The 22,734-nt window shown below is 39.2% G+C and overlaps 1 non-coding gene across 1 annotated transcript; it reads right to left on the minus strand.

Annotated features, from left to right (window-relative positions):
• Positions 1 to 22,399: 22,399 nt before the first annotated feature.
• On the minus strand, positions 22,400 to 22,472 carry TRNAC-GCA (transfer RNA cysteine (anticodon GCA)). Its single transcript has one exon. It is a non-coding gene; the product is annotated as a tRNA-Cys (tRNA).
• Positions 22,473 to 22,734: the final 262 nt, after the last annotated feature.

Raw genomic sequence — 22,734 nt, forward strand, 5'->3', positions numbered from 1 at the left:
AGAAGGATAAGTGACTGAATTGTTGCCCATTGTCAGAATCATAAAATCAACTTCTTAGCTGGTATCGGGGCCGTCTTGATCTGGCTGCACCATATCCTACCGATCTTATCACTGTAAACTCTCCTTCCCAACGTGGACTCCATTCCAGCCCAACCAGTCTGTTCTCTGATCTTCAGAAATGTCCTACATCATCTCATCTTGCCCACAGCTCTCCTTCTTGGATGGTCTTCTTCCTCTACTTATGACCACTCTTGAGCCTGCCAAGATCTTTTCACAGAAGAAGATGTCTCCTCAGAACAGACCAGGCCTATTTCCACAAGGGCAGGCAGAGAACCTTCCAATGCCAGGAGCTGTTTCGTTCACCTGTGGTGTTAACAGAAATCGTGATTTAGAACAATGACAGAGAATAAGTTTTTGATCAACTCAGTTTGGGAACAGATGCCAACCAGCCTTCAAAATTACCCGGTCTTTAGTTTCTGGAATTTGCCTTGTTTTGTTTATGGAAAAATCAGAGTAACTTTTGTTTCTTTCAAGTCTCCTTCTTTATGACTCTGCGAAGAAATTTTTTTTCTGTTCAACAAATATTTAAATGACTGTCATAAGCTAAACAGGTGCTGCTGTTACAAATTGCATGCTTCTTATTCTGTCTAAAAATTCCTCAGACCTAAGGGATGGATTGCATCTGGGCAAAGGGGCTTTGATCCTTGGGGACTACTAGTTATTCTCTGACCTTTGTCTCCTTAAACCTGGGTTGCAAATCCCCCTTTACCAGGTAGGATGGTTGAGTCTAGCTCTTTTGGGATTAGATGTCTCCTGGAGTGTGTGTCGTGTGTAACAAATGAACACCCTCGTGGCATGACACATCCTTGGAATTTGACCACTGCCCACTTTCAGCCATCAAGGATGAGCTGTTAGTCCATCTGGGCCATCTCTGGGTTCATCATAAGCGTGCTGCCATGGAAACAGTGAGCTGTGGCTTCAAGATGTCCCTTCTTCTGTTAAACTGCTATAATCTAGTATTTCAGGAAAGAAAAACAGCATGACCTACTCCAGAAGGCTGAGTCAGATTGGTCCATGTGCCCTCTCTAATAAGTGCCTCCTTTGGCTACACAGGAAGCAACCAACTCTCTCCAGGGTCCAAAAGCATTGCACAAGGCTTGGTGTTGAGGAGCTCTGAGGAAATCTTTGATGGCAATAACAGTAACAGTTGGGGTGAAAACTTAGTAGCAATAACCAACTTTACATACAACTGTATCATTATTTATAAAGAGCCATAGGATATCTCATATCACTTAATAGTCATCCCAGTACTGTGAGGTAAGCAAGACAAGAATTACTCTTCTCATTTATCATAGGAGGAAACTGAGGTCCAGGGAGGCAAAAGCCTTATTTAAGATCCCCAAAATAGTGAGTAGAAGAGCTGGAAGAAGAATCTAACATGTTTGACCTCCAAGCCAGAGCTCAGAGGGAGAAAGACTTCCTGGTGTTATGAAACTCAGGTTCGGCTGTTCACAACTTGAAAATCAATACCCTGTAGGCAGTCATTTGTAGAGAGGAAAGTTGCTTTTAATCAGGATGTCTAGCAGTCTGGGGAGAAGGCAGACCCGTGTCCCCCATAAATCAACTCCAAAGATTCTGCTCAGCCAAGACATTTTTTAAAGGGAAAAGGTGAAGTAATCTCAGCTAATCACTGGGATAGGGGGTCAGAGTCAGCGCCACGCTCCACAGCATGAAGACTTGTCAGTTCCTCATGATCTTTCTTTAGATGCTGTCATGTTCACACAATTTGTTCACAGAGCTTGTTCTTGAGGTTACCGAAGGGAAAGCTGGGGACGAGATCTGCTCATCTGTTAATTACTTATTCTTCATTTCTACTTCTTTAAAGAAAGAACCAACAGGTTAGGCAAGGTATTGTGTGATCAAAAGGTTTGAAAGGTGTACTAGGACCAAAGATGAATAGAGCATGAGGGCACCTGGTTTAAAAGTTAGTTACAGTATAGCTTTGCTTAACAAGAAAAGGGATTTCCTGCTGAGGGCAGTTTCCTACAAAGAGCTACATACAAGGTGATCTGTCTTCTGGCTGAGATGAAACTGCAAGAGCCCTGAATACCACGAATGCCTGGATAATGGAGGGTAACCTCAAAGAGTTGCTCTTGGGTATCCACCTCTAGGACTGATATTTTTCCTGAATTGCAAATATAGCAGACAATAAAAAGCAAACACAGTTGCTGATGTCCTAGAGCTTATAGGCTAGTAGAGGAGAGATCCACTGAACAGAAAATTATCAAAATAATTACAAATTGTGATATGCGCTATGAAGGAAGAGTTTGGGCTGCTATGAAGCAGAATGAAGAGGGAAACTGCTCTAGTTTGGGAAGGTCAGAGAAGACCTCTCTGATGAAAGCATATTTAACAAGTTAAAATCTAAAGAATGGAGTAGGAGTCACCTCAAGATTTGGTTCAGAATGGCCAGGTAGCAAGGGTGAGAGGTGAACTAAGCAAATGGAACAACAGGAATGAAGGCCCTAAGACAGGACTGAGCTTGGTGCAATAGAGGAAGTAAGAAAAAACATATGTGGCCAGCATGAAGAGTGAAGAGTAATTGGAGAAAGATGAGCCTGGAAGGTGAGTGGAGGCCAGATCAGGAAGGCTAGGGACAACCTCTTTTTGAGCCAGCTTTGAATGTACTTGACTGAGACTTAGATTCCTGAGGGCTCTGTGAATGCTTCAAGATTCATTATTCAGGCCTTGTCCCATTCATCTTAGATCCTCTGGGGCCACCTAGAGGCAAAACACAGTGCCCAGTGGGGCCATTAAGAATAAGAAAGGCAGAGAGTGTTTCCTACTATGAAGAGACAAGGTCAGCGCTTGCATGGAACACGAGGTTTTACTGGAAGCTGCCTGGCAGTGAAGATAGAAAAGGACATTTATTGGGTTTTATGATGTGTGTTCTCTGGCACCAAAAAATCAAAGTGAAAGACAACTGAGCAGTCTCCTAGGCCAATGAGACTTAAATCTCAGTTACACAGAGAGGTCTTCACTTGGGACCTGAATAAGAGTATACTATGTTTTCAGCAAGTTGCCCAAATGACCAGCAACTCTGTTCATGCTTGTGGCTTTATCAAGCCTGCAAATAAGGAGCTACACCCTGCAGGAACAGGGGGATGGAGACATTTCTGCAAGCTGGGGAGACCACAGGTTCAGAAACCCTCTTCTCTGAGGTCTGTGCTTAATGGAGGAAAATAAATAAGCACAATTTGATGATGAGGGAGTTCATGTGTCCATTAGCTTGCTTCATTCCACTGGATGATATAAACACATATAGAAGAGAGCTGCTTCTATATTGCGGGTACTTTCTAATAGAGGCCCCTGAGAACTGCTGATAATCTGGTCCATAGCTGGGAACCCAAACCACTTAGTGAATAGAAGAGTTCAATATTTTCATCCCTATAGACGAGTGTCATATGGACAGAGCAGCAAGTGGCCCAAGGTGCCTGTGCCTAAGTGGCTAAGAGTTCCAGCTTAGGCAGGATGGGTGTTTCTGGAAAGGACTGGGGGCTGAGAGCACACATATCAGGCTCAGTGATGAATGGGGCTCCTTCCCCATTCATGGCATACCTGTATTCCTGGAAAGGTGGAGATAGGTAGAAAGCAGGCAGGAGGTGGTCAGAGCAAGGCGGACATGTTTCAGGTTGGCTCAAGTCATCAGAGGCTCAAGGGGTGCTTATTGATAAAATAATAAGGAAGGAACTCCAATATCTTCCTCAAGGAATGAGCTGCCTTTGGCCAAGAGATGACTGCATACTGGTTCAGAGGTCCAGGATCTGGGAGAGAACCTAGGATCTTGGAATTGTAAGTGCCCTTCAGGCTCTGAGATATAATAGATGGTATAAGGTTTAAAGAATTTGAGAATGAAAGCAAGCCAAATAAAGGTCTGGAGGAGTCTGAGCAAACAGAATTACAGCCTGTCCTAAAAACACCCTGCCCTCTTTTTGGACAGTTAGGGCCTGGGCTTCCCTTGTGGTTCAGCTGGTAAAGAATCCACCTGCAATGCGGGAGACCTGGGTTCAATCCCTGGGTTGGGAAGATCCCCTGCAGAAGGGATAGGCTACCCACTCCAGTATTCTTGGGCTTCCCTTGTGGCTCAGCTGGTAATGAATCCACCTTCAATGTGGGAGACCTGGGTTCGATCCCTGGGTTGGGAAGATTCCTTGGAGAAGGGAAAGGCTACCCACTCCAGTATTCTGCCATGAGAATTACACAGAATTCTGCTCTGAGAAGTCCATGGGGTCACAAAGAGTCCAACATGACTGAGGGACTTTCACTTTCAGAGCATGGAAGCCCAGGGAAGGGCAAGGGGCATACTGAAGTCTCACAAGTACTCAATGGCAGAGTCAGGGCCACCACTTGAGGATAGGTTCAGGTATGCTCAGGATAAATAGGGCTCACTTAACCAAAGACTACCAAGAGGTCTGGGGGTAAACATGGCAAATTATTTGGCTGGACTCAAACAGGACAATATCTGAACACCAGGAAGAGTGGTGGGCAGGAGCCTGGCATGCTATAATTTAAAGACCAGGCCAAGGAAGAGTTCACTAGACCCTACGGTCCTTCAGGGCACGAACTGACTCACTCTTACTATTGCATTTTTAACACATAGTATGACACCTTGCACACAGTAGGTTCTCAAGAGTGATTGATGAACAAAGAGGAATCCACAAAGAAGACTGGAAAAAAGACACAGAAATGTGAAGAGAATCAGGATGGTGCAGTGGCTCAGTAGTTAAGAGAGCAGAGGGCTGCAAGAAGGAGGCAGAGGCAAACTGTCAAATGTAATAGAGGGTCAGATGAAAACAGGACCATGTTGCATGTGACAATGACTCCAAGCTGCTGGGCTCCCAAATCGTGATCTCCAGTTCACTGCTGACCATCTCTACCTTGACATCCATCCACAGATAGAACTTGTTCTGCCGTGTGCTATGTCTCCAGATAAGTATAGTATCCTTCTTCCAATTCTTGGCCTTCCTCCTCTGTTCTGTATTTTATAAAGGGCAATACTGACTGGCTACCAAACTAGAAACCTAGGAGTCATTCTAGATTCAGTGCACTCCAACTGAGACATGATTAATCAATCACTATACACTGGTGTTTATTCTATCTCCTTAGAGCTCTCAAATCTTGATTCAATTCCTGTGTCCCTAACCTGGCCCTGTCTACCTGCGCCTTACACAGAAAAATTGAAAGAACTTCTTAGAGAAACTGGCCTACTCATACCTGCCCTTGCTCCTTCACAAGATTTTACCCAGAAACCACCTGGAGGGATTATTTTTTCAGTTTATAATGTTTATAATTAAAAGTTTTCTAATTTACACAGAGTCATTGCACACTATCATAACCAAGCCACAGAACAGTTCCATAACTATCCCCCCCAAAGCTTTCTATGCTACTCCTTTGTAATCAAAGTTCCTGTCCCACACACATAACCCCTGGCAACCACTGACCGGTTCTCCACCCCATAATTTTGCCATTTCCACAATGTCATAAGAATGAAGTCATAGAGTATGTAGCCTTTTCAAAGAGGCTTCTTTAACCCAGCATGATGCATTTGAAGTTCACCCATGTTATTGTACATATCGATCATTTGTCCTTTTTATGACTAAGTAATATGTTCATTGGAAGGACTGATGCTGAAGCTGAAACTCCAATACTTTGGCCACCTCATACGAAGAGTTGACTCATTGGAAAAGACCCTGATGCTGGGAGGGATTGGGGGCAGGAGGAGAAGGGGACGACAGAGGATGAGATGGCTGGATGGCATCACCGACTCAATGGACATGAGTTTGAGTAAACTCCGGGAGTTTGTGATGGACAGGGAGGCCTAGCATGCTGCGATTCATGGGGTCACAAAGAGTCGGACACGACTGAGTGACTGAACTGAACTGAATATTCCATTTAGAATTGGACATGGAACAACAGACTGGTTCCAAATAGGGAAAGGAGTACCTCAAGGCTATATATTGTCACCCTGCTTATTTTTCTTATATGCAGACTACATCATGAGAAAAACTGGGCTGGATGAAGCACAAGCTGGAATCAAGATTGCCAGGAGAAATATCAATAACCTCAGATATGCAGATGACATCACCCTTATGGCAGAAAGTGAAGAAGAACTAAAGAGCCTCTTGATGAAGGTGAAGAAGGAGAGTGAAAAAGTTGGCTTAAAGCTCAACATTCAGAAAACTAAGATCATGCCATCTGGTCCCATCACTTCATGGCAAATAGATGGGGAAACCATGGAAACAGTGGTTGACTTTATTTTTTTTTCTTGGAATAAATAAGATTTATTTTAAAAAGCAAGAAAGCTTCCCTGTTACTATAGACTTAATATTAACTCAAAAGAAAATGTCTTTTCAAATATTTATCACTGATTTGTTGGAAATAGAAATGCATATTTGATTTAAATGATCACCTGTTAACTAAAAGCAAGGCATTATGGCTCCAAAATCACTGCAGATGGTGACTGCAGCCATGAAATTAAAAGACACTTGCTCCTTGGAAGGAAAGTTATGACCAACCTAGACAGCATATTAAAAAACAGACACATTACTTTGCCAACAAAGATTCATCTAGTCAAGGCTATGGTTTTTCCAGTAGTCATGTATGGATGTGAGAGTTGAACTATAAAGAAAGCTGAGCACTGAAGAATTGATGCTTTTGAACTGTGGCATTGGAGGAGACTCTTGAGAGTCCCTTGGACTGCAAGGAGATTCAACCAGTCCATTCTAAAGGAGATCAGTCCTGGGTGTTCATTGGAAGGACTGATGCTGAAGCTGAAACTCCAATACTTTGGCCACCTGATACGAAGAACTGACTCATTGGAAAAGACCCTGATGCTGGGAAAGATTGAAGGCAGGAAGAGAAGGGGACAACAGAGGATGAGATGGTTGGATGGCATCACCGACTCAATGGACATGAGTTTGAGTGAACTCCAGGAGTTGGTGATGGACAGGGAGGCCTGGCGTGCTGCAGTTCAAGGGGTCGCAAAGAGTCGGACACAACTGATCAACTGAATTAAACTGAACTGAGTATTCCATTTAATGGATGTGTCACAGTTTATTTGGCCATTCCCTAGTTGAGAAGTATTTGAGTGTTTCCAGGTTTTGTGTGACAATTATGAGTAAAGCTACTCTAAACATTGATGTACAGGTTTTTGTATGAACATGTGGTTTCATTTCACTTGGGTAAATACCGAGGAGTAGGACTTCTGGGTCATATGAGAAGTGTATGTTTAACTTAAAAAACTGTCGAAGTGTCTTCCAAAGTGGCAGTACCATTTTGCAAATTAGCATTGTATCAGGTTCTAATAGTCTTACAGCCTCACCAATACTTGCTTATATATATTTTTTTTTCTTTTTTATATGTTTTTGATTGATATTCATTCTAATAGATGTGTAGCGGTTCTCACTGTGGCTTTAAATTGCATTTCCAAACTAATGATGCCGAACATCTTTTCATGTACATATTTGTCTATATATATATATCTTCCACATATCTTATTTGACACATCCATATATCTTCTTTGATGGTGTGTCTGTGTAAATCTTGTCTCCATATTTTTATTGGATAGTTTGCTATTATTTTTGAGCTATGAGAGTTCTTGCTAAATTCTGGATACAAGTCCTTTGTCAGACATGTGATTAACAAATGTTTTCTCCCAGTCTGTGGTTTCAATTTTCATTCTTTTTTATATTGTCTTTTGAGGAGGAAATGATTTTAATTTATATAAAGTCCAATTGATTATTTTTTCTTTTATGGATTATGCTTTTGATATTAGATCTAAAAACCTTTTGTCCAACCTAATGTCACGCAGATTTTTTTTCTCATGTTTTTATCTAGAACTTCTATAGCTTAAAAGTTTTTAGGACTATGATCTATTTGAGCTACCAGGGATCAAACATGCACTCCCTTCACTGGAAGGCAACCACTGGACCACCAGGAAAGTCCTTTGAGTCCTTTGTATAGATTTGAGGTAAATCAACATTTTTGCACATGGGTGTGCAATTGTACAAGCACCATTTGTTGAAAAAGCTATTCTTTCTCCACTGAACTTCCATTGCTATTTTGTCAAAAATCAATTGGCCATATTCATGCAGGTCAGTTTTTAACTTTTACAATCTTTTGTCATTGCTCTATGTATCTATCTCCTGAACAATATCACACTGGTTTGTTTACTATAAATGTGTATTGTCTTAAAATCAGGTAGTGTGAATCCTCCAACTTTGCTCTTTTCACACATTTTTTTCTATTCTATTCCAAAAGACTTTCCATATAAATTTTAGAATAAGTTTGTGGATATCTGCAAAAATGCTGTGATTTTTATGGGGACAGCATCCATATATCAATTTAACATTTTAACAAAGCTAACATTTTAACAATATTGAGTTTTCCAATTCATGAGTTGGAAAACATTCTATTTATTTAAATATTATTTAATTTTTTTCACAAGTATTTTGTAGTTTTTGGCATACATGTCCTGCACATAAGTTTTTAGATTTATATCTAAACATCCCGTTATCTGGGGCTACTGTAAATAATGGCTCTTTTTATGTTATGCTAAGTGATATAAGCCAGTCACAGAAGTAAAATACTGCATGATTCCATTTATGTGAAGTATTTACAACAGTCAAACTCAAATAAACAGTGAGTAGAATGGTGGCTGTCAGGAGCTAGGAGAGGAGGAGATGGGGCATTTTTATTTGATGAGTATAAAGTTTCAATTACTAATTAGCATCCAACTAATAATAATAAATGGAAAAAAAAGTTTCAATTACTCAAGATAAATATATTATAGTTTTGCTACATAATATTGTGTCTAGAGTTAATAATACTGTATGGTACACTCAAAAAATTATAAGAGGGTAGATGTCATGTTAAGTGTTCTTACCACACACATAGAAAAAAAATCATAAAAAACAATAATGAAGGAACGTAAGGAAACTTTGGGAAGTTTTGGATATATCTATTATTTTTATTATGGCGATGGTGTCATGGGTGTGTGTGTGTGTGTGTGTGTGTGTGTGTGTGTTCAGTCCCTCAGTTGTCTCTGACTCTTTGTGACTCCATGGACAGTAGCCTGCCAGGCTCCTCTGTCCATGGGATTCTCTAGGCAAGAATACTGGAGTGGGTTGCCATGCCCTCCTCCAAGAGATATTCCTGACCCAGAAATCAAACCTATGTCTTCTGCATCTCCTGCATTGGCAGGCAGATTTTTACCACTAAGCCACCTCATCCCCATCATGTGTGTATACATATGCCCAAATTCATCAAATGGTCCATGTTAGACACATGCAGGCAAAATCAGACATGTAGATCAGTGGAACAGAATAAGGAGTTCAAGAATAAACCCACACACCTACAGTCAATTAATCTATAACAAAGGAGGTAAGAATATGCCATGGAGAAAAGATAGTCTCTTCAGTAAGTGGAGCTGGGAAAGGTGGACAGTCTCATGTAAATCAATTAAGTTAGAACATACACTCACAGCATATATCAAAATAAACTCAAAATGGCTTAAAGACCTAAATATAAGTCATGACGCCATAAACCTCGTAGAAGAGAATGTAGGCAAAACATTCTCAGACATAAATTGTAGCAATCTTTTCTTAGATCAGTCTCCCAAGGCAAAATAAATACAAGCAAAAATAAATGAATGGAACATAATCAAACTTAAAAGCTTTTGCACAGCAAAGGAAACCATAAACAAAATGAAAAGATAACCTATAGAATGGGAGAAACATTTATAAATGACGCAAATGACAAGGGTTTAATTTCCAAAATATACAAACGGTTCATACAACTCAATAGGAAAAAAAAAATCAAATAACCTTAAGTTTGTTTCCTATGTCTGTGAGTCTGTGATCTTATTTACAAAATTAAAATAGACTCACAGACATAGAAAACAAACTTATGTTACCCAAGGGGCTAGCAGGGTAGGGGGGAGATAAATTAGGAGTTTGAGATTAATGTACACACTACTGTATGTAAAATAGGTAAACAACAAGGACCTACTATATAGTGCAGAGAACTTGACTCAATATTCTGTAACAACTTACATGGAACATATAAAAGGATCCTCTCCACAGGAATGTGTAGGTGGGATTGTGAAGCCTCATTGGGACAATACATCTCAGGGCTACTGACAAGGGCTGATTTGAAAGGAGGCATTGTGAATATAAACAAAGGTTGCAGCTATGTTCCTGATATTGTGTCCAATATACCCAGAATTGGAAATCATAGAGTCCCCAAAAGAAATTAATGGTCATTTTGTCATTTTATAAAAAAGGAATATGACTTTTCAGGTTAGCTGTTTCTTGTGACTTCTTGTTAGTTTATATCTTTCAGGCAATTTGTCCATTTTATCTAAGCTGTCAAATTTATGGGTATACAGTTATCCATATTATTACTTAATCACCCTTTTAATGTCCATAGTACCCATAATGATATCCTCTCTTTTATTACAAATTTTAGTAATTTATGTTTTCTCTCTTTTGCTCAGTCCATCTGGCTAGAGTTTTATCAGTTTTATTGATTTTATAAACAGCAAGGTTTTGTTTTCATTGATTTTCTATTTTCAATTTTTGATTTCTGCCTTTATCTCTTTTTGTTGTTGTTAATATTTATTTATTTATTCAGCTGTGTTAGGTCTTAGTTGCAGCATGCGGGACCTCCAAACTTCGTTGTAGCATGAGGGTCCTTTAATTGTGGTGTGCGAACACTTAATTGCAGCATGTGGGTTCTAGTTCCCTGACCAGGGATTGAACCGAAGTCCTCTGCATTGGGAGCATGGAGTCTTAGCCACTGGACCACCAAGGAAGTTCTGATTTATGGATGGTTTAACAGAAATTTATTTATCATAGTTCTGAAAGCTGGAAAGTTCAAGCTCATGGTGTCAGCAAATTTGGTTCATGGTGAGGGCCCTCTTCCTGGTTAGAAGACAAATGCCTTCTTACTGTATTCTTACACAGCAGACTGAACAAGCTTGTTACCCTCATCTTCTTATAAAGGCACAATTCCATTATGATGTCTTTACCCCATGACCTGATCCAAACTCAGTTATCTCCTAAAGGCCCTTCCTCCAAATACTGGGGATTTAAGGTTTCAATATGTGAATTTTAGGGGGACACAAACATTCAATTCGTAACAGGAAGGAAGTGAATGTCTCTAAAATGGCAACATGAGGCTTCACTTGATGATGGAAATGTTCTATATCTTAACTGTATCAATGACAAAATCATGGTTGTGACACTGTACTATAGTTCAAGAAGGAAGATGTTACCATTGTGGAAAACTGGCTAAAGGGTTCATGAGATCTAGCTATATTATTTCCTACAACTACATGTGAATCTACAATTATCTAAAAATAAAAAGTTTAATTACAAATGTGTTTGCAAACCAGGCTCCCCTTTACTGCCTGCACCAAGGAGGCAATTCCCATTCCCTGCCCCACCCTTGGTAGCCAAGTGTTCCATCCCAAATATTCTTAACAAGTGACCTGATCAGTGTGGGGTCGTAGCCTCCAAACACTATTCTTTTCTCAGAGGTGTTGCCCATGACTTTTAGTGGGGTAAGTCTGTGCATTGGAGGCTTTTAGCTGCTTATAGCACAGGGTGTTATGCTTAGTTGCTCAGTTGTGTCCGACTTTTTGTGATCCCATGAACTGGAGCCCATCAGGCTCCTCTGTCTGTGTTATTTCCCAGGCCAGAATACTCGAGTGGGTAACCATTCCCTTCTCCAGGGGATCTTCCCAACCCAGGGATTGAACCCAAGTCTCCCACATTGCAGGCGGATTATTTACCGTCTGAGCCCCCAAGGAAGCCACACAGGGTAAGATGCACCAAACACCACTGTGTTGTGGCCTAGAGGTGATTATCTGATGTATTTTTCTGCCTTTGGGGGTAGGGGCCAGTGACACATTTCACCTAATATAGGTTCCTGCAATCTATACCATGACGTGGTATGACTACTGTCCAACCCCTGCAAGCCCATGTAGAAATCCCAAGACATATTCCCTTGCCTGGGAGATAGTGTGAAGAAATTTGTCTTTAGTGCTCAGACCTCACCTCAATTTCTGGCTAACTGTAGACCTTCTGGTCCAATCCCCAACCTTACAGAGCCCCACCGTTGTCTCACACCCCCTGCCTCTCCCCTTCTTCCCTCTCGACCATCAGAGAGCTTACAAAAACAGACACAAATTTTCAACAACAGGTTTTTATTTTTCTCATAACCATGAGTGTACTATATTGATGCCTAGTTTGGCCTCTAAGTAACTAGCCATTTCTCATTTAAAGATTCTGCAGGGATTTCTGTGGTCTCCTCCACCACTCCCAAACTCTGCTTGCCCTGGTCATCACCGGAAATGGTGGGTTTCTTCACAGTCTCTAGATTTTCCTTTGGTTCCGTTTGGTTTCCAATCCGTGTCTCATTCATCCTGGGATGGCAGTTGGTTAGTGCTGGCTCTCTAGCTTTCTTGGATTTAATTGAAGGAATGAGAGTTTTCAGTAAACATCTTCTGCTCACATTCCCTTGACGGCATCTTTTCACTTGCATGATTCTGTTGGCCTTCTGGAAAGACAATACAATCAGCACAGAGGGGCCATGGTTTTGGGGGAGAGGGTAGGAGATAGATGAGAACAGGGGCTTTGAGAAAAGGACTGCAGACTCAGGAGGGGCATGCCAGTTAAGGCCAGGGTAAGACTCTTGTGGGCATGTTAATGGGGAAGAGGATGAGGATTTTGAGTGGGGTCATCTCACCTTCACCCTGCCTCCAGGCCTATACTCAGAGGGATTCCTCTTCCCTGCTTTGGTGTTTGAGGTCTGCTGTTCTATAGAAGTGGTAGGTGTTTGTGATTTCCAGGTCTCGCTCTCCATATTGGTGTTCTCAATGCTCCACCAATCTTCCTGATCTGTCCATATATGCCCCTCCCAGGACAAGGAAGGGCCACACCCTTAGGCTTTGTTTGGTCAGCAAGGCTCTCTTCCAGCCAATGGTAGCCTTGGAGGGCTTAGACATCACAAAGCACCATCCTGACACATTCATGGAGGAGGGGGAGATGCTGGCAAGGCCAAATCACTCTAGTGGGAGAAAGGGGTCATTTTTAACACTCTGAAATGGCCTTTGAAACTGACCTAATACCCTCCTCATCTCCCCTTGTCAAGTCTGGTGGATTACATGGCAGTGAGAGGGTGTCTCCTCCAAACATTTCCCCAGAACCACCCTGTTCAGTGGTACGCTCTGGTTTCTCTTACCCTTCAACCTTGTAAGGGTTTTTGGTATGTCTTACCTTCAATCCATCCAGGGTAACATGACCATATTTAAGTCTGTGTGGATGGGAATTATCTCATTTCCCGCCTACAAATATCTCTACACACTTTGAAGACCCACTCACTTCCTGGCTACTACCAAGGAAATTTTTCATCCTACCTTTTTTCCCCAGTGTCTATACAACTCTCCTCAGTTTTCTGTTTTCCAGTTTTAAATCACTGCCTTCAGGCTGTCAAGACTTCAGTGGGCTGTCAAGACTTCAGTGAATAAACTTGCTCTGTTGGGTGTCCCAATTTTGTTTCAAATGTGGGAGGTCTTGCTCATCTCAATAGGTGTGCTACCCAGGCTTAGGTTCTAACAGTTAGATAGGAAGAGGCTGATCATACAAACTGCAAGTTGTGCTGGGTGTTTGCATGCAAAAAAAACTACAACCTAAAAGTGAAGAATGGATGCAGGGAGGGGCTTGGATTAACCAGATGAATGTGTTACTTACATTAAAAAGTTCTTCTCAACTTGTATCCTCACCTGCAGGACACTTTTATCACTTTTTTTTTCATTTATTTTTATTAGTTGGAGGCTAATTACTTTATAACATTGTAGTGGTTTTTGCCATACATTGACATGAATCAGCCATGGATTTACATGTGTTCTCCATTCTGAAGCCCCCTCCCGCCTCCCTCCCCATCCCATCCCTCTGGGTCTTCCCAGTGCACCAGCCCTGAGCACTTGTCTCATGCATCCAACCTGGGCTGGTGATCTGTTTCACCCTTGATAGTATATTTGTTTCAATGCTATTCTCTCAGAACATCCCACCCTCGCCTTCTCCCACAGAGTCCAAAAGTCTGTTCTGTACATTTGTGTCTCTTTTTCTGTTTTGCATATAGGGTTATCGTTACCACCTTTTTAAATTCCATATATATGCGTTAGTATACTGTATTGGTCTTGTAGTCCAAGGGACTCTCAAGAATCTTCTCCAACACCACAGTTAAAAAGCATCAATTCTTTGGCACTCAGCTTTCTTTATAGTCCAACTCTCACATCCATACATGACTACTGGAAAAACCATAGCTTTGACTAGACAGACCTTTATTGGTAAATTAATGTCTCTGCTTTTTAATATGCTGTCTAGGTTGGTCATAACTTTTCTTCCAAGGAGCAAGTGCCTTTTAATTTCATGGCTGCAGTCACCATCTGCAGTGATTTTGGAGCCCAGAAAAATGAAGTCAGCCACTGTTTCCACTGTTTCCCCATCTATTTGCCATGAAGTGATGGGACCAGAGGCCAGAGGCCATGATCTTAGTTTTCTGAATGTTGAGCTTTCAGTCAACTTTTTCTCTCTCCTCTTTCACTTTCATCAAGAGGCTTTTTAGTTGTCCTTCACTTTATGCCATAAGGGTGGTGTCATCTGCATATCTGAGGTTATTGATATTTCTCCCAGCAATCTTGATTCCAGCTTGTGCTTCATCTAGCCCAGCATTTCTCATGATGTACTTTGCATATAATTTAAATAAGCAGGGTGACAATATACAGCCTTGACAGACTCCTTTCCCTATTTGGAACCAGTCTGTTGTTCCATGTCCAGTTCTAACTGTTGCTTCCTGACCTGCATATAGATTTCTCAAAAGGCAGGTCAGGTGGTTTTCATAAACTCTTCCAAAAATAGAAAACGAGAAAACACTTCCAAACTGGTTCTCTGAGGTCAATATTGTCCTGAAACCAAAACCAAAGACTTCACAGAAAAATAAAACTCAATGCCAATTTTTGTTATTGTTTAGTCACTAAGTCATGTCCAACTTTTTTGCAACCCTGTGAACTGTAGCCTGCCAGGCTCCTCTGTCCATGCAGTTTCCCAAGCAAGAATACTAGAGCAGGTTGCCATTTCCTTCTCCAGGGCATCTTCCCAACCCAGGATCAAACTCAGTTCTCCTGCATTTGCAGGCAGGTTCTTTACTATTGAGCCTGCAGGGAAGCCCAGTGAACAAAATCCAGTAATCTATAAAAAGGATTATACCCCGTGACTATGTGCAATTTTTCCCAGGAATTCAATATTGGTTTAACATCCAAAAATCAATCAGTGTAATATATCATATTTATTGGCTAATTATTTTTTTGGCTGCACCAGGTGGTATGCTGGATCTTAGTTCCCTGACCAGGGGTGAGACCATGCCCTCTGCGTGGAAGCAAAGATTCTTAACCACTGGACCACTAGGGAAGTCTCTAATTGATTAAAATTTTTAAAATATATGATCATTTCAACAGACTCAAGAAGAGCATTTGACAAAATCTAATACCCCTTGTGGCTCAGCTGGTAAAGAATCTGCCTGCAATGTGGGAGACCTGGGTTCGATCCCAAAGTTGGGAAGATGCCCTGGAGAAGGGAAAGTCTATCCACTCCAGTATTCTGGCCGAGAGAATTCTATGGACTGCATAGTCCATGGGGTCTCAAAGAGTCGACACGACTGAGAGATTTTCACTTTCACTTTCAATACTCTTTCATTATAAAAGCACTCAACAAACAAGGAATACAAGGAAAGTTCTTCAACCTGATAAAAGCAGCATATAAAAACAACACAGCTAACATCATATTTCAGTGGGAAAGATTGGATGCTTTTCCCCTAAGATCGGGAACAAGATAAGAATATCCATTCTCACCATTTATATTGAACATGGAAATTAGGCAAGAAAAAATAATGAAAAGCATCATGTTGGAATGGAAAAAATAAAATTACCTTTATTCACAGATGACATGCTACTAAAACTAATAAATTAGCTTAGCAGTATTGTAATTACAAGATCAACATGCAAAAATCAATTTTATTTCTATATGGTATCAATGACCAATCAAATACTGAAACAAAAATATTTACAATAGCAACTAAAAATAAGATAAGCTAAGAGAAAATTTTAACAAAATGTGTGAAAGAATTGTGCACTGAAAACTATAAAATGTTATCAAGATGATTAAGTCAACAAATGAAGAAATAGAGCCCTTGTTAACTGGTCAGAAGACTCAATATTAAGTTGTCAGATATTTCCAAGTTGGTCTACAGATTCAGAACAATCCCAATCAATAACCCATCAGGTTTTTTTTTTTTTGTAGAAACTGACAATATGGTTTTTATTTTTATTATTTTTTATCACAAGTTATTTTAATATTCTTTAACCTTAATTGAACATGCCCCCTTTTCTCTCAGGAAACAACTGCAAGTTCATTATCTGATGAATAGACACAATATAAATGAAATCTGTTAAAATGACTTTATCATTGATGTACCATCATTATCACTTCCAAAATGTTCTAAGCTTTTTGAGACATAAATTACCACTTGTGCTTTACAGAATACTCAGTTCAACTTATGACTGTACCAGGATATTTCTACACTATATTATTTCTGGGGGAAAATTTGTATTGCTATCCTGAAAATTAATTAGTCCATTTTGACATACATCTTTAGAAATATTCAAAATTGTTTTAATAGAAAAGTTTGTCTTGAAACACCTATATATATTTTCCTATTTAGCAAATTTTTTTCCTTTTTTTAGATAATTAATTTAATTGGAGGCTAATTACTTTACAATATTGTAGTGGTTTTTGCCATACACTGACATGAATCAGCCATAGATTTACATGTGTTCCCCATCCTGAACCCCCCTCCCACATCCCTCCCGATCCCATCCCTCAGGGTTATCCCAATGCACCAGCCCTGAGCATCCTGTCTCATGCATCAAACCTGGATTGACGGTATCTTTCACATATGGTAATATACATGTTTCAATGCTATTATTTCAATTCATCCCATCCTCGCCTTCTCCCACAGAGTCCAAAAGTCTGTTCTTTACATCTGTGTCTCTTTTGCTGTCTTGCCTATAGGGTTATTGTTACCATCTTTCTAAATTCCATGTATATGCGTTAATATACTGCAATGTGTTTTTCTTTCTGACTTACTTCACTCTGTATAATAGGCTCCAGTTTCATTCACCTCATTAGTACTGAGTCAAATATTCTTTTTAATGGCTGAGTAATATTCCATGGTGTATATGTACCACAGCTTCCTTATCCATTCATCTGCCGATGGACATCTAGGTTGCTTCCATGTCCTGGCTATTATAAACAGTGCTGCGATGAACATTGGGGTGCATGTGTCTCTTTCAGATCTGGCTTCCTCGGTGTGCATGCCCAGAAGTGAGATTGCTGGGTCATATGGCAGTTCTATTTCCAGTTTTTTAAGGAATTTCCACACTATTCTCCATAGTGGCTGTACTAGCTTGCATTCCCACCAACAGTGTGAGAGGGTTCTCTTTTCTCCACACCCTCTCCAGCATTTATTGCTTGTGGACTTTTGGATTTCAGCCATTCTGACTGGCGTGAAATGATACCTCATTGTGGTTTTGATTTGCATTTCTCTGATAATGAGTGATGTTGAGCATCTTTTCATGTGTTTGTTAGCCATCTGTATTTGGAGAAATGTCTGTTTAGTTCTTTGGCCCATTTTTTGATTGGCCTGTTTATTTTTCTGGAATTGAGCTCCATGAGCTGCTCATATATTTTTGAGATTAATTCTTGGTCAGTTGCTTCATTTGCTATTATTTTCTCCCATTCTGAAGGCTGTCTTTTCACCTTGCTTATAGTTTCCTTTGTTGTGCAAAAGCTTTTAAGTTTAATTAGGTCCCATTTGTTTATTTTTGCTTTTATTTCCAATATTCTGGGAGGTGAGTCATAGACGATCCTGCTGTGATTTATGTCAGAGAGTGTTTTGCCTATGTTTTCCTCTAGGAGTTTTGTAGTTTCTGGTCTTATGCTTAGATCTTTAATCCATTTTGAGTTTATTTTTGTGTATGGTATTAGAATATGTTCTAGTTTCATCCTTTTACAAGTGGTTGACCAGTTTCCCCAGCACCACTTGTTAAAGAGATTGTCTTTTCTCCATTGTATATTCTCAATATGGTTTTTAAATTCCAATGAAAAGACCAACAACTCAATCAAGCTTAGAAAAGAACAAAATCACAGGACAAGTGGTGCCTGATTTTTACTTATAGTGAAGCTACAATAATCAAAGCAATGTTATTTTTGCATAAAAGTAGAAAAATAGATCAATGGAACAGAAATGAAAAGTCCAGAAACAAAACCACACATACATAGACAACTGATTTTTTACAAAAGTGCACAGGCAGTTCAGTAGAGCAAGTACAGTCTTAACAACAAATGGTTCTGGAAAAATTGAATATCAATATGCAAAAATATTAACTTAAAATGGATTATAGACCGAAATGTAAAACCTAAAACTATAAAACTTTTATAAGAAAATATAGGAGAAAACAGTTGTGATCTTAGGTTGGATAAAGATTTTTTCAGATGTGACACCAACGTACAATCATAAAAGAACATGTTGATAAATTAGATTTTATCAAAGTCAAATAAAAACTTCTTCTCTTTGAAAAACAGTGATAAGGGAATTCAATGTCAAACAGCAGACAGGAAGAGAATATTTGCAAACTTTATATATGATAGAAAGCTTATATCCAAATATATAGTCCTCAAAACTCATTAACAAGAAAGCAAACAGCCAAATTCTGAAAACTGGGCAAAAGTTTTGGACAAACAATTCATCAGAGAAAACATATGAGGGATTAAAAAGCACATTTAAAAGTGTTAAAAATCATTAGTCATTGGGGAAATCATATTAAAAGCAAAATGACATGTAACTACATAGTCAGTATAATGGCTAAAATGAAAAGGCTGATCATACTATGTGTTGGCCAGGACGTGAAGAAACAAGAACTCTCATACACAACTGTTGGGAATGTAAATGGGAGAAGCAAATTGGAGAACAATTTGGCAATTTTTTAGAAAGTTAAAAACATAAATCTACAGTATGTTTTGACCATTTCACTCCTAGGTATTTATCAAAGAGAAATGAAACTGTGTTCACACAAGGACTTGTAAACAAGTGGTCATAGTAATTTTATTTGTAATAACCCCAAACTGAAAACTGTAGAGGTTCTATCAACAGATGAGTAGATTAACAAATTGTATTGATAATCTATATTAAAATTATATACATATATATATGTATAACTAAATCACTGTGCTATACACCTAAAACTAACACAACATTGTAAATCAAGTATACTTCAATTTAAAAAGAGAAATGCATTTTATTAATGAGTCCTTAAACGTGAACTGATCAAGATGAGAAGAGGTGCATACATTAAAAAAAGCATATAATCTGCTTTTGTTATAAATCATGTTTTTGTAGCCCACATTTTATTTTGTTAATTACTTTTTCTACCCACACATGAAAGATGAATAATTGAAGACTAGCAACAGATCATCTACTATATCTTAATGTCAGTTTATTGTTGAACTACCATTGTTTTTGGTGAGAATATTTAATTAAAAAGGTGACATTTATGTAACGATCATTATGAAAACACTTTAATGTAAGTAATATATCATATCACGTGAAATAATGAAAATATGGTATCTTTATCCTTATTCAGATTATACTACTTGAATATGATGTATTTGGATTACTTTAATTGTTTTACTGAGCCTTCAGATAGTAATGTCTATCATGTTTAAATCAGCTGGTGAAAGAAAATGTTTTATGAAGAATGGTTCTGCAATTCATTTAAAACTTCTAATAAGATAGCATCCTGAATGTTATTTCTGTAATTTCTATGCTAGTTTATACAAAAAATTTATAGAAATATAGTATTTAATATTGGGAAGAATTTAGTAGAAACAGAACATCTCAACCGGTCTGTTTCCTTTCATCAGACAAAATTCTGTAATCTTTTATAGTGTTCATTTTCCCCTGGCAGCCAAGAACCAAAAAGCCACATGGATGGAATGATTACTGGTCAGAATTATTTTATTTTGGCTCTAGTACAATTGCTGTATTTGTTTTTTTAAAATTTAAATTCTTTTATTTTTTTTATGTATAACTACATTTATTTAAGAGTGTATTCCAATATCAATCAGCAAAGTTCAACAATGCAAGACCACAGTTACTGTTGCACCAACTTAATATATTGCATTATAGGTTATTACAATGTAATGAGTATAGTTTCCTGTGCTGTACAGTAAATTTTTGTTACTTATCTATTTTATATATAGTAGTTTATATCTATTAATCTAGATGATTAATCTATAAAACCCCTAGTTTTTCCCTCTTCTTTTCCCTCTCCCCTTCAGTAACCACAAGTTTATTTTCTTTTTTTTTTAGTAGTAGTATTTTTTTAATTACATATTTCTCTTTTTAAAAATTTTTTTTATTAGTTGGAGGCTAATTACTTCACAATATTTCAGTGGGTTTTGTCATACATTGACATGAATCAGCCATAGAGTTACACGTATTCCCCATCCCGATCCCCCCTCCCCCCTTTAATTATCTAAGTATTACATGTATAAAATACCCTGTTAATTTTTTAAATGTATAGATAAAAGTAAAGATTCTCCTTACAGCTTACACTAATCCCAGATGGTGAACAAAGTTATCTATTTAGTTATTGTTCCAGAATTTACCTCTTGGTACATTTGGAGGAAACTTTAGATTCTGAAATATGAGGTTAAATATTTTGAAAGCCAATGAATGCTTCCAAATTACCTTCAGAGTTACTACAATTTATCCATCCATTCATTAACTCATTAAATATATATGTGTGCTGTGTGTGTTATGTGTTTAGTCAATAAGTTATGTTCAGCTCTTTGTAACACTTTGGACTGTAGCCTGCCAAGTACCTCTGTCCATGGGATTTTTCAAGCAAGAATACTGGAGTGGGTTGCTATTTCCTCCTCCAGGAGATCTTCCTGATACATGAATAGAATCTGCATCTCCTGTGTCTCCTGCATTGTAGGCATATTCTTTACCCTCTGAGTCGACAGGGAAGCCCATTAAAATATATATATTTAAAAAGAAAGAAAGACATTGAGGCTCAGAGAATTTAAGAGACTTTTTCAAGGTCACACATTAATAAGAAATAAAGGGCCTAGATTCGAGTCTAGGTCTGAGTCTAGGCTCATTGCCAGTGTCATCGCATTACTTCTCTTCTTCTCGTCATTCCTCTCCACTTCCTCCACACGTAAAATGCCTTTCCCTCTCTCACATCTATCCAGAGCACATGCACCCTAAGAACTGTTTCTGCCTCCCAACTGTAACCTGAGGACCAGATTCCAATGGCACAGTAGAGATATGAAATAATCAGATGTTCTGATTTTTCTAACAAAACCAGCTGGATTCCTTTTGACACCCCAGTTCATATCTTGAAACAAACGGGAGAAAACAGTTTGGCTAGTATAGGATGCACTTCTGAAATGACAACTCTCAAAACACACTATTTTTCTGAAGAGCAAATTGCTGTCCCCATTTACAGCACTGCCTTGGCTCTCCACCTGTGTCATAGTGGCCCAACAGAGAGTCTGATGCAGGAGATCTGCAGATTTTCAAAAGCTTCCCAGCAGATTCTAAGTTGTGGTTTGGGTCACATTTCACAGGGTAAGACACCTGGTGTGAGGGAGCAGGGTTATGCCTTTCCTGAAGCCGACTTGTAGAAGTCAGCCTCTCACTCCTTTCAATCCCCTTCCTGACTCTCCAAAATGATGTGATTCTAGGACTCTATGTGGGACGTTGCTTAGCCTTTTCCTACATCGTGCTCACCATTTTCCACAACCAGACACAAGGTCCTCAAATGCAGAGCCCATGCCTTTTTTGACTTTGTAATCCTTGCTGTGGCGACCCAATGCCCAGCACATAGTAGGTCTTTATCACATTTGTGATTGCACGCTGAAATTTAGATCAAACAAAAAAGAAGTCAGATCTTTTTCAGCTTAAAAAAGTTCTTATCACTTTATAATGATCAATTTCACTTTGCAAGGTTCATGGAGAGGATGGTATTGAAACAAGGGAGGGAAAGGAGGAATTTTCCTCTGACATTGCCTACCTGAAAGAAAGAAAGTTAGTTACTTAGTCGTATCCGGCTCTTTGTAACCCCATGGCCTGTAGCCCACCAGGCTCCTCCATGGGATTCTTCAGGCAAGAGTACTGGAGTGGGTTGCCATTTCCTTCTCCAGGGGATCTTCCCGACCCAGGGATCGAACCTAGGTCTCCTGCATTGCAGGCAGACGCTTTACCAACTGAGCCATCAGGGAAGCTTACCTGAAGCATGGGTAATACCACTTAGCGTTCACATTGTTCATAGTCAAAAACAGTCAAGAGGGTTTGAGCTTCAGACTATATTAAAAACAGAAGAGAAGTAATTTATTTATTTATTTATTTATTTTGGCCACATGGCTTGCAAGATCTTAGTTCCCTAATCAGGAATCAAACCCCAGTCCCTGTCAATGAAAGCCCAAATTCTAAGCACTAGAAGTCCCAAATCTTTAAAGTAGGTTACAAAGTTCAAAACAGAAC

This window comes from Muntiacus reevesi, chromosome X (genome assembly GCF_963930625.1).
Source record: "Muntiacus reevesi chromosome X, mMunRee1.1, whole genome shotgun sequence".
NCBI classification, from domain to species: domain Eukaryota; kingdom Metazoa; phylum Chordata; class Mammalia; order Artiodactyla; family Cervidae; genus Muntiacus; species Muntiacus reevesi.